Source organism: Coptis chinensis, chromosome 6 (assembly GCF_015680905.1).
Source record: "Coptis chinensis isolate HL-2020 chromosome 6, ASM1568090v1, whole genome shotgun sequence".
In the NCBI taxonomy this organism is placed as follows: domain Eukaryota; kingdom Viridiplantae; phylum Streptophyta; class Magnoliopsida; order Ranunculales; family Ranunculaceae; genus Coptis; species Coptis chinensis.
This window is the reverse complement of record NC_141461.1, coordinates 100,356,098-100,372,608: the sequence shown is the minus strand read 5'-3', so window position 1 is coordinate 100,372,608 and position 16,511 is coordinate 100,356,098. Positions and strand designations below refer to the sequence as shown.

The 16,511-nt window shown below is 35.7% G+C and overlaps 3 pseudogenes; 2 read left to right on the top strand and 1 right to left on the bottom strand.

Annotated features, from left to right (window-relative positions):
• Positions 1–1,065: 1,065 nt before the first annotated feature.
• Positions 1,066–2,193, top strand: LOC147496155 (tubby-like F-box protein 5 pseudogene; annotated as a pseudogene).
• Positions 2,194–8,299: 6,106 nt separating this feature from the next.
• LOC147496154 (WD repeat-containing protein VIP3 pseudogene) lies at positions 8,300–9,240 on the top strand (annotated as a pseudogene).
• A 127-nt stretch (positions 9,241–9,367) lies between these two features.
• LOC147496153 (protein RTF1 homolog pseudogene) lies at positions 9,368–10,343 on the bottom strand (annotated as a pseudogene).
• Positions 10,344–16,511: the final 6,168 nt, after the last annotated feature.

Here is a 16,511-nt window from a genome sequence, read left to right as displayed (position 1 = left end):
GAGAATAGATTTAAATGCAAGCGGTCGAGCCCCGTGCAATGTCTTTTCGAATTAGAAGACTAGTGGAAGATATAAGCAAAGCTTTTGTATAGAAGATCGAGCCCAAAGTTGAAAAACACCTCTTTAATGGTAATGTGGTCTTTCCCACCTTTGGGTTGGTTCAAACTAAATCTTGATGGATCATGCATTGGGAACTTCGGGACCCATTTGGAGCCGGGTTGTGTCATAAGAGACGCGATCTTGGTCACTTCATGTTTGGAATTGCCGATTCTATCGAGTCGGCTCTTCTTTGTTGGCTGAATTCTATGCTTTAAAGTTGGGACTCATGGTGGTCGTTCGACCTTTTTGAATAGAGTGGTGATTGAAGTGGACTCTAAAGCACTATTTCAGATGATTACTAGTCTGACTAGTCATTGTCCGATGGAGGTTTCAAAGTGTTACTCAAAGATATTAACAAGTTATTGGCTCAAATTCTTACCACAACTTTATCATGGACATATAGAGAAGCTAACAGGGTTCTTTGATGCACTTGCGGCCATGCTTCTTCAATAGCTATGGATGATCAATGGTGGACCAACTACATACCGACTAGACCATTGGATTATCAGCAAATCTCCAACGTTGTTCCTTCTAATTGTTCATTTTGGTGGCTGCATCCACCATCTTTTCTTTTGAATGTTTAGATTTCGATCTTCGTGGTGTAAAGTTTGAAAGAATGATCGGACAATAAAAACGCTGCCTTTAAAAAAAAAAAAAATGTATTGCATCAATTTTCTAATTTCCAATTAATTATTCAAGGTGGTGTGTAATAGCAACTTCTACTTATCCTTCTGTAATGTCCTTACAAACATGACATAAAATAACAATTATAAAGTGCTTCAAGTCTATCGTAAGTGGTCTTATTAATGCCAAATGAAAACTTATAATGTAACAAAGCCTTTTCCAAAAAAGAATACTTTTCGAGATTTGTAAGTTGAGTAGATAGTGATCTAGTAGTCATAATGAAATACTTGCGGAGAAAAAACTAAATCAGTGCGAAACATGATGGCCACTTGGCCATAAACCATGGTGCAGAAGGAGAATGGCATCGGTACATAATGCAATTGAGTTGGTAATTACTTTAAAAGTTCTATGTGTGCTGAATTTAATATATATTATCATATATAGTTGGTACTTGGTTCTCCTCCCCAGGCACAACGTTCTCATATATTATCACAGTCAAGCCTGATAACCTACAAAAAAGTAACATTCAATCTAGTAAATAATACAACCATTCTTGTCGATATTTCCAAAGATATTTCCATACATTAAATTAAGCCAAAGATATTTCCATCAGTACGATAGCATATTGCTTCATCTAATTAAAAAACAAACACGTAGACTATAAACGTCAAAAAGATTGGTGACTCTTGGGGACCATGGACAAATTGGTTTACTAACTATAAGGGATGGGCAATGTTAACTTCTATATATTAGTTCATCAAGAAGTTCCAAGCAAAGACTTCTTATCCTTGTCAAGCATAACTTGTACTAAGATCCCCTCCCCTCCAAAAAAAAAAATATTATAAGATCAAAATTGGACTAAAACATAAGTGAGAGATCGAAGAATTCACTCCAAGCAAGTTTCTCCGAGAGTCCTAGCTGGTAATTACAACATAGGCACCATAGGATATGAGCTAAATGTTTTGCGTGCCAGAGGACCTAGGAGAATGCAATGCACCATGTATTCAATACCCATTTCTTCTATTCTATAAGGGGGCACTGCACCCACACCAACTCTGTTCCCTCAGTCTCTTGAAGAACAATTTTGTCTCTTGCCAACTCCAATCTCCAAGGATCGATCAACATGTTGATTTCAGCTCTAAAAAGCTATCAGAACCACTACTACCAGTACGGGGTGCAAATGAACCACTTATCTTGAAGAACAAAGCACCTCGATGGCATGAGCAGCTACAATGTTGGTGCTTAAATTTTCGAGGATGTGTTACAATTGCTTCTGTTAAGAATTTCCAGCTAGTGGCAGCTGTCGAGCCTTCCCACAATGTTACACAGGAAGAACAGGAGAAAGTAATACTACAATTTGGAAAAATAGGGAAAGATATCTTCACTATGGATTATTGTTACCCACTCTCAGCCTTCCAAGCCTTTGCAATTTGCTTGAGCAGCTTTGATACCAAACCAACATGTGAATGACTTTGGATTATCGGCATGTTTTTTTCTTCTACATAAGAGCTCACTGTAAATATGTCAACTGGAAGCTATTTCGTACTTGCCTCAGAAGTCAGCTCCATTATTTTTTGGATAGGAAACATGACTATTTTCTGCGCTTTTTTTACCAAAGACGACAAAAGTTGTTTGTTCTCCACTCTCATCTTGTACGCATAGTTTAAGTAGGTACATGTTTAATTTTTAAAGTTGTAATTAGTAATGAATTATAAAACCGAAGATGGAGTATTTATTAGTGATTTCTTTACCTGTCTTGTGGAGTCTTGTATGTTGTTTCACAGTTAGTGCAAAAAGGTTCCGATCCTTTGTCAACATGCTTATAAGTGCAGTTCTTGCATGATTTGTAGCTCCATTGGTTTTCAAATATCTTCACAAACTTTGCCCTGCAAGTGAATTGCTCTCCCTGCAAAAATTATGTTGTATTATTAGTTCAGTTTTTATTAATTTCAGCACGGTATTATTTAGGTATCATAAGAGTTCAAATTCTACGAACGAAAATTTATATTTGTTGAATGTCGTCCCAATTTCTTTCGAAGGAGATACTATAGTATCTTTAGTGAAAGAAATAGTGTACTTAGATCTTACTGGACGATATCTTCCGGTTGTTTCTTTGACTTCAAATTTATCAATTACAAATATGTCTCCTTCTATCAGTTTTTTTTTCAAACATGTGTTGGATTCCTAGTGAAATCTTTGCATGAATTTGATTCGACTGCACAATGTAATATAAGTGGATTAAAATTCAAAAAGTTTTTTGATATAAAAGAAGTCATTTTTTTTTAGTCTGTTCTACTTTTTCGTCAAGTAGCAACATGTGTAGACCATATGATTGTGTCTTGTCCTGTAGATTAACAGCTTCCCAGATTCTGCTTATGCATGCTCGAAGTCGTTCACCTCATCGAAAAAATTCAATTTTCCAGTCATAATGTTCTGTTACAATATATATATATATATATATATATATATATATATATATATATATATATATATATATATATATATGCTATTAGAATTACATTTCGATCACAATTATGATGAATATTCAACCGTTTGCTATGTATGCATGAATGATGTATATATATATATATATATATATATATATATATATATATATATATATATATATATATATATATATATATATATATATATAGCTATTAGAATTACATTTCGATCACAATTATGATGAATATTCAACCGTTTGCTATGTATGCATGAACAGATGTATTATTTATGCTAAATTCATGGATTAAAATAACACATGGTTACTAATACTATTAAAAAATCTAATAAGATTGAAAAAGAAATTATTGTCATGTGTACCTTTTCTCTGTAGTAGCTCTATAGTTTTCTGAAAATTATATTACTCGAGGCATTGTTGTGTTATATTTATAAGTTCCAAATGTCTTATTCTAGTTTTAGAAGTATACCTGTTTTGGACTTGTACCATATGTAGAAGTTGAATTAAGCAATACTTATCTAAATTAGAAACGGATTGTGTGTAGAAGTTGAATTAAGCAATACTTATCTAAATTAGAAACGAATATAACTATATAAAATAGAATTGTTTTTAGTATGGTAAAGGCCGGACCAATCCAAGTTTGGCCCACTCTATATAGTATTTAGTGCAAATACTTCACCAGGCATCCCCCTACCAAATCTCTTGGTGTGATCATTCTTAAACATTAAGTAATAGACATGCATGATAATTCCGACTTGATGCATGGTCCTCCTGCATTCTTAGGACACCAAAGTAGTCTAGATCAAATTGATAACTCGTAATTCCAGTGCCCCATTGTAAATCCAACCATTCATTCAATTGACATGTTTAATCTAAATCGTTCCTTTTATTGTGATGGTTACAATAGATATATGAAAGTAAGGACACATTCTGGTAAAGCCATAATAGTTTGGCTTGACGGTTTCTCAAATGTTCAGTCATAGTACTCATCGTATAGTCTAGATAAAACTTTTGGTGTCGATTCTGTCCAGATTGATGGATCCTTTGTGTTTTCTGGAGTCCACATTCTCTAAGATATTAAATTGTAGTACTCCGACCTGCGATTACGTCAAATTAATTGGTTATATGATATTTTCTCCATGGTTAGTTAGAGGGCCATTATTTGATTAGACATGAGTTGAAGAGATTATGGTTTCAACAATTGCTTACCTATGTGGATTAAATCCTATTCTCATGGATGACGAATTAACATGTTCTATTATTTGTGATGTTACCATCTGAACCATGTGAAATCGAAAATGTTTTTTGTCTGTTTATGTTGTAACAATGAATTACTGAAAATCGGAAGTTTAGATACATTCCATGTTTATCCTTAGTCCTCTAACATCACATTATTTATTTGTTTGTAAGCCCTATTCTTTGCAATGTAGTTGAAACAATAAGAGTTCTAAATGCAAGAAAAGAACTTAGAAGAAGTAGTGGTTACAAAAGATCTTAATTAATATGTTCCGAAAGGTAAGTCTTCCATCACAACTTTTTATTTGCTCCTTTTCATCAGCATTTCATCTTCTTCTCCAAATTATTCATCTAAATTCTTCTTTTCTTCTTTTTTTTTTCTAAACGATCTCCCTGGACTTTATTTTCTACTTCATCTGTCAATCCTTTGTAGTCTTCATAATAAATATTATTCTTGTGTATCCTGTAGTAACAGAGTCTGTTTTGCTCAATTATAATCCACGGATCACTTAATTTTTGAGTAATCACCATTCCATTGCAGTTGAAACTATTTTCATCAACATCTATGCTATCTATGTGGTTTACCTGCATTATTTTATAGAATTTTAGTCACAATTAATATAAAATTTGATTCATATATAACAGAAAATATGAATATGATACTGAACTATTTTTTTTTTCTTATTATTCGAATTAGGGTTTTAACCGTATTAGGTTGTAAAACATACACTATTATTTCTATTGTTAAGAACAAATACAGCGAATAAATACCATGGTAGATTATGAAATTACCTCGTAGATGATTTTATCTCTTATTAATAATCTGCAAAAGAAAATAAAAATTGTGTAAGTTTTAAAACAATATTCACTACGATACTTAGATAAGCTGTATAAAAATTGTCAGTATAAAAAGTTTTTTTTACCTTCAAGCCATCTTGAATTGTCGTGATCACGGAAGTTGTGTTGTTAAATTTATAAGGATCTATTGTGATATGATTTTAGAAGTTCAGTTAAACTCATCTTTTATGAAAACTCTAATTCAGTCGTGATGTTTATTTCCAAATTTGGATTGTCTTTCTAAAGCAGAATATGTGCGTCAACATAAGTAGGAGTCCATTGATATGTGGCCTTTTATTGAAATGACTTTCTAACTCTGTTCAAATTTATTGCGATGTACATTCTAACATTTTCAACATCGGTAGAAATTGAAAAAAAATCATAAATGCAAAGAACCCCTTCAGTCAACCAAAGAAATTCACCAGAAGCAGAAAAAAAAAACACAACACAGCCAAAGAAAAGAAAACCTTTACAAATTTATTGGGTATCACGCGGAAACACACCACATAACATATACACTTCCTGTTGTAGTATCAAAAAAACTTTATTTTATCAAGAAAGCTTCTCTATGTTGATGAACTTGGCTTGAGGTTTTACATTCTTCTAGTTGGCTCATTTCTTATTTGCTGCAGTCATGGACCCTTTGCTGAACTTGCTAAACATTACTCCACTTGTCTCATTTCTGATTTGCTCCAGTAATAGGGTAAGAACTAATCTTGGGTAATGTGCCTTGTGCTAATTTCAAAACAGGATGGATTCTCTCACTGGTGCAACACTTCAGCTGTAATAAGGCTTTCCAACAATCTCTTTCCCCCTTGTCGTAGAGCCTAGCCTTAAGGTTGTGCCCTGAGCCTGAGGTGTCACACATGGCGATACTTCTAGGTGCGACATTCCAACTTGCTCCTACATTAACAAACAGATGATTAACAATAAGAAACCATAATACTATGAGCAACCAGAAGGGTTCGAGAATTATTTAACAAAGTAAATCAAAGTTAGCTATTTAGTCACTTTGACTCTATATTATTGTGCTCTGCCTCTCTATCACACATTCACAATTACAATTCAGCTTGTGACAAATACGACAAAATCACAAAGTCATGCAATGTTATCCAATCCAAGTTTAGAATTAAGCAGTAAAACAAATAGCAAATTCATACATATAGACATATAAAGTATGCGTATACTCACAATTTTGAGCTGTGGAGAAGTAGTAATCCTTGGTTTGACATCAAATTCTTCAGTCCCCATCACTACTACATCCAAATTCTTCCCTTCCACTCGTTTTTCTTCTTGTTTTGGTACTTTGATGCACTGTTTTTCTGCCATGATAGAAAAAAAACTCCTTTCGGGTATGTTTTATTGTTTTAAAGTCCGAAACGATATTATGTTAACGTAGTAACGGTATCGGGGATAGGTATGTAGTAGTAGGTTGGGAAAGTGATCATCCTTGCTTCAGAAAGAAAGAAAGAAGTGTATGATATTCTTTACAAAAGGTGGAAAAACACTTGTTATATGATTGAGGATAAGTAAAGTATGGATGTAACCCTTTTTATGAGTCCTTAAAGTACTGACATTTCCACACTCTTATTTAGTCGGTTTCCTTAATGGTTATTTTCTCGCTTCAGTTTTGTTACCAATTATATGATTTTCCTTTCAAATGCTTCCTATTTTATATATAAGATGTACGGATAACCATGAACTATGACCTTGAAATTTACATTAAGTGGGAGTGTACCATTTAGGCGTACATACCTTGTTGTACGATGCAAAGTTGGAGAGTGAACCCTGATTAAAAATTTGTAGTAGTTGTTAATTTGAGGCCAAGTGAGTGGGCGAACTATATGGGGATAGTTTCGATCTGCAATCTCCATCCCCTAGACGTCTTTCAAGGGAAGAACAATTATGTTTTTTGACGCTTGAATCATTGCCTCAACCTTCCAGTTTTGTTTCTTGTGTATCAACTCCCAAGTTTTGATTAAGGTATATAGTAGCAAGAATTTAGGTAATTTTTCTGAGGACTCAAACAACATTTTTCTATTGATGTCAGTATGGCTGTTAAAGTCAAGTAATTATGTATTCACACTATATGGTTGTGTACAATTTTTTATTTGATTGGATCGAGAAATTTTCTGGCTATTTGGGTTCTTGGGTAAGCTTCCTGATTCCATGAACGGATTTAGGCACCTGTCCCTAGAATGCTGTCAACTCTTGTGTTGAGCTAAGCCCGTGTTTGATGCTTTAGAGAGGGTAGCCTATGGGTCTGGTGATGAAGACATTTAGTTTTTTTTTTTTACTTTTGGTTCCTCCTAGCTATACCCAGTTCATTAGCGCATAAGGAGAAGGTTCATTAATGTGAGTAAAAAATTCTGGCATAGAAACTTTGACAGAGTAACTCATCATGATGTGAATAAGACAAACTCGCTCCTTAGGCCTATCCTTGTATTTACTTTGATGCTATAAAGCTTGATTGGTTAAAAAAATAGCTTTCCTTTTACACGTTCAATGTTGTTGTTTTTGTGGTTTGCGTGGAAGTTAGTGAGATTATACTTAAATACGCATGCTGTCTTCTTTATGCTTCACTGAAGTATGCTGTGGCAATAACTAATAAATATTACGCAAAAGCAAAGATGATCTTAATATTTTGATGAATTCTGACCAATTATAAAGTATCGGTTTGTATTATGACTGAAGAAAGATGGCACCCACTACGTGTTTGTCACTCTGGAAAAGGAAGAATTGCATTATTAATAGTAACAACAATATCATTATTTTAATTCGATATGCCCAGATGAATAACTTAGGTTCTTAACAACAGGTATTCTGTTGAAGTTGTGATCATGTTTTACCGGTCGAAAAAAGAAAAGAAATGAAACAGAAAACAGTTGTGATCATGTTTTGTTTGTAGTGATGTTGTGGATGTGTTAGCTTTAGGGAAGAGTTGCCCGTCACATATACATTGAGAAATCCAGAAACCATAGTCTGTCCCTTTAAGTTGTCGTGCCTTGTTCGTTTAAGCATTAAAAGACATCCTGATATATGTATGTGCAGTTGCCCACAACTCCCGTGAAGTATTGGATGAATGTTAGTACTCTCAATCTCTGTGAACTCCTAAACCATTACTGTTCGTCACTTTGTTTTCTATACTTGCTTTTATGGATATATTGTTCCCATGACTAAGAAAAGGAACCTACATGATAAGTATCAACCTAACCATTAACGTGATTTGCATTCTTGCTATCACCGTGTATAGTGAATCCCATTAAATATCGTTGCTAATCAAACCCCTAAGGTAACATGTTCGTTATGTTTATCGTAGTTCTCTCTTTGTAACTCATTGTCACAATTTCATTTCCTTTAGGGAGATGCTTCGGGCAAAGAGTGGAGGGGAAGTGCATCATCAAGTTGTGGGACACCGCCACTTGGCAATTGATTGTGACTCTGTGGGTCCCTCGATCCCCGAATCATCTAAGCCCCTCCGATAAGGGTGGCAGTGGCAAGTCCTCCAGTCGCATGGAGTCTTGATGGGAGAAATTTAGCATGTGGGTCCATGGATGGCACAATTTCTGTATTTGACGAAGCGCAAGCTAAATTCCTACACCACCTTGAGGGCCACTTTATGCCTGTTAGGTCACTTGCATACTCTCCTATTCATCCACGTGTGCTCTATTCAGCCTCGATGATGCACACATACATATGTATGATGCGTAAGGGAAGAGCTTGGTTGGAGCTATGTCGTAATTCGAGTTGGGTGTTGAGCATGGATGTGAGCCGGATGGTACCGCGACTTGCTACAGGATCAAGTGACCGGACCGCCCAACTTTGGGATTTAAGCATGAGAGCTGCTGTCCGCATAATGAGCAGCCACAAAGATCAAGTATGGGGGTGGCATTTCATCCACTGTGAGGATCGCGTGAGGGTCGGGCCGCTTGTGAGCTTGTGTCGATGATAAGAGCATATCATTGTATGATTACTCATAACAACATGGTGGCTGTAGAGAGAAAAACTGTACTTTCAGATGACTTGTTTGGCTAAAATGAACACAACCGATATTCATTTATGTTTAGTTGAGCTAGTAGAAGTCACTTATACAATACTTCCTTGTTATCATACTTCACGTAAGACCTTCAGGTCACTAACCGTCGCAGTGATCGCGTGCCTCTTACCATCATTCTCGACTTTAAGCGCCCAATGGTGGCCTCTATCCTTTGCTTTCTTCCCATATATCCCTTTGCGGAATCCCTAAGAATCGCTTCAAAATTATCCAAATGAGATTTCAAGCTGAAAACGGTGCAAGGAGTTTGATCAACAGAGCATTTGTATCTACCAATTTTCCCTGCATTGGCTCGCTGCGCTTAAAGCTGCATTTGTCGTTACTTTCAAGCCAGCCACTCTAGTGACCCCCGCTACTCATCGATCCACTACCTACACCTAATCGATTCAAGAACAACGTCCCCATTTGCACAAGCTGCAGCCTCATCTCCTCCTATGGTGTTTGATACATAATAGTTTCTTGACCTTGTCCATCTCCTAGAGAATGGATCATATCCTTCTTCACCCTCTTTCAAGCCCGTGTTAATTGCCTTCTTTTCAGATGCCATTTTGAAGTTCACCGCCCTCTTTTTCTTGTTCATTTCCGCCAACCTCACAACCTTGGTGTCCAATCCCCTTTTCTGCTCAGAAATTGTCTCCAGTTCCTTCAACCTGGCCTGGATCCTCTCCACTTCCGCCTTATTCCGCTTGCTCTCTGCCACCTCCATTTCTCTCCTCAGGCTTTCTTTTTCAGCTGCAATGTTCAATGGCCTCGACGACACGGATTTCTTCTCCTGCAACATTATTTTCACAGTTTCCGATGAGTAAACATAACTGATTGCCTTCTGTATTGTCCATAGGAGTAAAATTTTATACCAACAGCCTACCACATCTATTAACTCTGCAAGATATTCCATTCAATGTAGTCATTCTCATCCATCAATTGCATCAGTTGTCGCATTTGTGATCTTCCATTCTTTTCAACATTTCTTAATCTGGCGCGTGCATTGTATATGTGTTGCAACTTAGAAGAATTATTTGGATCTCGCTCTTTGATGACATTAAGAATCTGTTTTGGCTTGACTCCACGTAAGGTCATCTGAAACAAAACCTTTTGCTCCTCAGGTGTTAGCCTACCCCCATATGTATGACCCCCCTAAGTTGGTCTTCGGCGGGTGGTTGTGGCGACCACATTCAACACTCACCTTCCACTTATCATCATGCCCAGCCCTTTCACAATCAAGGAACAACCTGGGTGTCCTTCTTTTGAAGAATGATCAAATTTCTTGATCACAATAATGGAACCAGTTTCCTTCCCTATTCGCCCAGCCCATCCGATAAGTTCTTCACGACTCTCAAAGACCTACAATTCAAACAAAAAACATATAATTTTAACAAATCATAAAGAGAAAAACTAAAACTTATAAGAAGGAAAAGTAATATGTCTGTTATGAAATGTTCTGTCAGATCAACATTCATAAATTCATTCTAAAAATTCCACTTTTAAAAGCGAGATGTATACAAATATGCACAAAGAGATGTTTATACATCTTGTAGGTCTAGCATATTTTCGAAAGAGCTAAAGATGATTTTGCATGAGGTGAGGCAACATTGAGTTTTAGACCGGGTTGTTGACTTTCACACATTCTCACAACATTAAACACGTTGAAAAAGAAGTTATTGATTTGATGAAGCAAGTTTCATTTCCTATGCTAACAAACACATGATAAACAATCCTCTTCTACAGAAAGAAACTGGAGCATGGGGAGAAGATTGGAAGTTTCGTCAAATGGTTCAACTTTCTTGTAAGTCACAACCATCAATCTTGACGCTTAAGTAAATTTTAACTTGGTCTACGATAAGAGAAATTATAGTTAATGAAAAACACAATATAAATTGTGATTTATAAAACCGATAGCCATCTATGTCATGTGGAACAACCTATGAACGGGTTGCGTTTCATAATTGTATTATAATATATTTCCACTCCAACTTTTATAAGTCAGACCTATATTACATGGAATATAGTGCATAATTTACATGTTCTAGTTTTATTGTGTAGGTCTATCTGAAGGATTTTGTGACAATGAAAACAGCTAAATGGGTATAAATATTAAAATACCTGTAAACGGAAAGAGTGTCTGTCCATGATAAGCACTTGCCCCATTCATCCACCTGTTGGGCAAAAGTAACAAAAAAACTATTAAGGCTTTCAAATCTTCTACAACATCCCTTATCACGTAAAGTCTGAACCCATTGTAGACATCAGCAATAAAAAGTTTGGACATAGATACATGATATTCTGAAAAACATATAACAAACCAGAGAACACGCTGTGTACAAAGATGAAAATGAATGATCTAAATAGTATAACCAATGTGCGAGAGGTAAAAATGTGTGAAAGAGCAGAAGTCAATGTGAGACAAATGAAGGGTCACACAAACTTAAAGATAGAGAAATAGTTACATCTTTCTAAGTTTACTACAATTAACAAAGACTCCCAACTTTCCTCACAAAGCTAAAGATGGATATTATCAATGAAGAGAATTATTATTGCTCAGTTGCTTACAAATCGTTAATCTTGTTAGTACCTTCCCACAATGGCCTAATCCAATTTCAAATCATAATTGAAAAAATCTATAAACGATTGATGTAACTCAGAAAAACCATACAAACCATACCTGACGAAGGGATTGCTAGAGCGTGTTGGATTTCAAAGAGAGTATAGAGAAGGATTTCTTTAACAGATATTTTTGAGTTTTGAGGGTACCACAAACTGAATACCATTGTTATAACAATGTAACACTGATCAGATGGTACAAAACCTGTCCAAGTTCCAATTGACAATTGATCTTCATCTCTCTTCCCATTCAACCTACGCTAACAGGAACCAACTATAACCTCAACTTATTTACTGTTTGAAATGTGTTGAGTAAGTTTCAACAGCTAATCCTGCTTCTTAATGCTATTGGAAGCTTTATTACATACTCTGATTGTTGATCACCTTCGCGAACGATGGGAAACGTAATGCATTTGAATGTATCTAGGCGGGATTAAGAACATAACAGATGAGAAAAGATAAACTCATATACTAATCCAAAGAACCAAATAAAGGAAATCTACGGGTTGTAGAACTTCAAGGGTCCCTTTTTTTTTGCTATGGTCCTCATTCTCATCTAGTGGGTTCATCGGACGCTTTGAAATCAATCGGCCTGGCTGGCCCTTCCGTAGAGCAAAAGCATGAAACCAATTACTCCATCGTGACAAAATTGAGCGATAGCATTAACACATAAATCCATTATCCAATCATAACATAATTACAATGGAGGGACACAAACAATTCGGGATCATCTACACGGTTTGAAATTTTGGTTTTGGTTGATTGTTTATGAGAATGATCTGCAATGCAATGTCACACACGATACCGCAATGTCTACACCCACCGGAGGTTAAGTACCAATTGGAGAATTCAGGGTCACTCATTTTCACCTTAAAGTGGAGTATCCTTGGTTATGCTATATATTTTGGATGAATCTGATCTTGTGTGGAGATAATCCATATAGTGAGGAGAACATATCCACGCCAAATCATGTTTGGATAATGAGAGGCTGCATCAAGCAAGTCATATATTGCTCATGAAGTGGCCCAAAAATAATCTCATTCAATAATGGTGTTGGAACTGATGACTTCGTGATTTCCTTTTAAAGCCAAACAACCCTGCAACAATTTCCACCAAAGTTTGCCCTAAAGGCCCCAGTGTTCGGGATAAGCTTCCCCAAATGACACAAAGAAGGCGCCTTGTTGCAGACCGACAACAAAGCTTCAGTAATGCCAGATTATTAGAGAAGACCTTTGAAGATTTCTGAGGATAATGAAAAGGGGAAGAAAGAACTAACCTCAAATCTGTCAAGCAAACAGGAATCATTCCTCAAATCAGCAGAGTTTTGAGAGTGTCCACGTGTCCCTAAGTAATTCGATATAGTAGGCGTTAAAACAGAAAGTTAGCAATTCCAAATTCACGCCCAGGCGTTTATTTACTTAAACAGAGACAAATAAGGAATTTTCGAACAAAACCACACTCCACGAAAACCGAAAAACCCAAACTCTTTATTCTCAAATCTCAATCACTTCGGTCTCCAACTCTCTATAGCAATTGTGAAAAATGAAAAAAAAAAGATCTACTGGCTGCCAACATCATCGATCGCCTCTTTCTCTCCCCCATTCCTCAACAAAAAAAAAAAATGAATTTTTCGAGAGCAAGATGTATTTGGAGAAGAAGAAGATAATCATCATAAAGGGTGGGTTCATTGCAAATGTTCAGGTCATACCAAGTATGGTGCCCAATGATAGAGGAGATCTTTCTTTGAATATTTGAGAAAAGAAAAAGGTGTCCGTGTTCTTCTACTTCAATTTATTTATATATTTATTTATTCATTTTGAATAAGTGTATAAGAGCCAATTGAAATTGTTCTCTGAATTCTTATGTTAGGGGTTGACATGGTGCTATAGTTTTAACATCTTATTATTGAACCTAGAAGTTCGAGGAAAAAATACTTCATGTGTACCCCAGTGTAAACCCACATAAGCAAACTGATTGCTGTTTTTTTGCTGCAATGTACTCTCTTTGTCTCCCTATACATGTAACCAAGTCAAGATGCTTCTATGGTATTGAAAATTAAGACATTCCTTCACAATACAGTTACAATTATGGTGGAGTCCTATGTTGGTTCAATGTGATATATGCCGCCGCCAATTACCCAAGAATTCACTATGAAATGAAATAAATTTGGACCCTCAATAGCTTTGTATGCAAAGACTATTCCACATTTTTCCTAATTCAAGATGGAGGAAAGATTACCATTCTATCTTTTGAGGACCTTAGCATGATGATGGTCATTCCCAAAACTTTTGGGTCGCAACTCATGACTACATGATTCCCAAAGATTACCGTGATGCAGGTTGTGCAGAATTAATGGTCATTAGCTCTTTTGCCACAACCGGGTTGGTGGCTACTTGCTCTGCATTTTCGACAAAAAGATTTTAGGAATATGATTCATTTTGCTCAGGGGCTTAAGGCCTTCTTCTTTTCTTTTTGTGTGTGTGTGTGTGTGTGTGTGTGTGTGTGTGTGTTTTTATTTTTTTTTCCCTACAACCCTATCTACATCCATATGCTCCCCTCTCATTACTTTTTATGTTCATTGAGCTTGAACTTGATATGTATATCAATCAACCAAACTTGCCCATATTTGTTTTCTCGCTACAATATGATGGAGTTTGGACCAATTCTTGACTTCAGATTTTTTTCTTAAGTTCGGACTTACCGTACTGGATATATTTTGCGCTTTATTCCATCTCAACCCCGCCTCGATGATACCACCATTGATATAGGGGCAAGTTTTATCTCTCGATTTTTATTATATTTAATTTTATTCTTTGAAGATTGAAAGACACTTATTTAGTATTTAATAAAATCGGATTTCAATCAAGCTCAATGAACATAAAAATCAATGGTGGATCGTTGATATGAATTTTTAGAGAGTGAGATCCGATTTCAAGTTTGAGTGGCCATATTAGCGTAGATTGCTTAAATACTGTTCAATTGGAGACTAGAGAGTATTTATGATATGCTAAGAGTGTATGACTAGGCCTGAATTGGTTAGGGTGTGAGTGTTTTTCTCTTTTTCTATTTTCCTAGCTACCTAAGCAAACAAGCCGTTCGCTTAGGTTCAAAGTGCTACGGCAAAATTGAGGCTGGTGTTTTAATGTTTAGTCACATAAAAAACTGAAATTGGTCATCATCACTCCCATTTCATCGCTTAAAAGTAGGAACTAATCAATGAACCGAACCTAATCCCCCCCTAATGATCACAGAGGTCTACGAAGTACTACGACTACTATCATAAGCTAAGTTGCCACCCTCCGATTGTCTTTTTCAGACCATTATGTTTTAGTTAGGTTAATTAATTCATGAAGCCCCAAACATTAAACTAGACTTTATGTTTTCGAGTCGCAGCCTTGCAGACGGTTTAATATATTCACTCGATTCTCTTCATTTGTTTTCTCAGAAATCAACTTTGTCTCTTCCTGAATTGAGTTTAGTAATATGAAACTTGGGATATAGACAAAGAAAGAGAGATCCCTTCAAGTTGAGGCAAAGCAACTCTGCGTGTTGGGATATTTTAGTGTTCTCGTTTTGGGCAAGAGTAGCAACTAGCAAGTTGCAACACTAGCTCTTGAATTAGATATCAGAGTTATGAAGCTTAACAGAGCAATACTTGATAAGGTCACAAGGATAATGTTATCATATTGTCGATTATAGTCCAAAACCCAATACTATATACTACATTTTTATAACATATTACTATATTAGGCTTCATTTTTGGCATTGGTAAAACAGTTTAGTACTTTTGTTCTTATGATTTTGAACTTACAAAGTTACATGTAATGCATGCACTATCTCCTTTAAAACCAAACATGACCGAAGTTTGTGGTCCGGAACTCATTCTTTAAACTCAGAAAGTCAAGCTTTATCAAAATCACTATCTTTGAGTGAAACTTAAAGATTTGAGTAATAATGGCTCATGGGCATATGGTTTCCATTTACGGTGTCCGGTTGGCTCCCCTATCCAAATTGTTTAACCCTGCCTATTAGAATGGTTCTGATTTTTGTGAGACCGTGATTTTTGTGAGACCGTGCTTTTGTCTCCAGACACTAAAAAATGTGGAATTCCCATATGGTAGGCTTTATAGTCGTGTATTCAGACTCAAATGTTGTTATTGCATTATCAACTATTATCTCCAATTGAAGTGATACTAAAAAGAATTCTATTACACTTGAAAAGAACGTTATATTAAGAAAAAAAAACTTCTTCGCCATGAATTTTAATTTTGTTGTTATAATGCTGGTAGATTAAATTTCAACCCTGCATATTAATTGTTTGAGGAAAGTCTTCATAACAGTATTACATGAAAGGAACACGTGGGTTTTCTTCCGATGATATATCTCTTGCCTCTCTCAATGCATCTACTCATCCGTAAGTTGTTAAATCTAATATCAATTGAAGTTTTATGCTACCAACTCAACGCTATGTCTTAATCCTTCTCTCTTTTTTCAAAAATAGTAATATAATAAACAATAAGGCCACTGAAATTTAATTGTATGAAATTTACTTACTATGGTAGTTTGATTTTATTAAACTAATGGTATTACTTGATTATT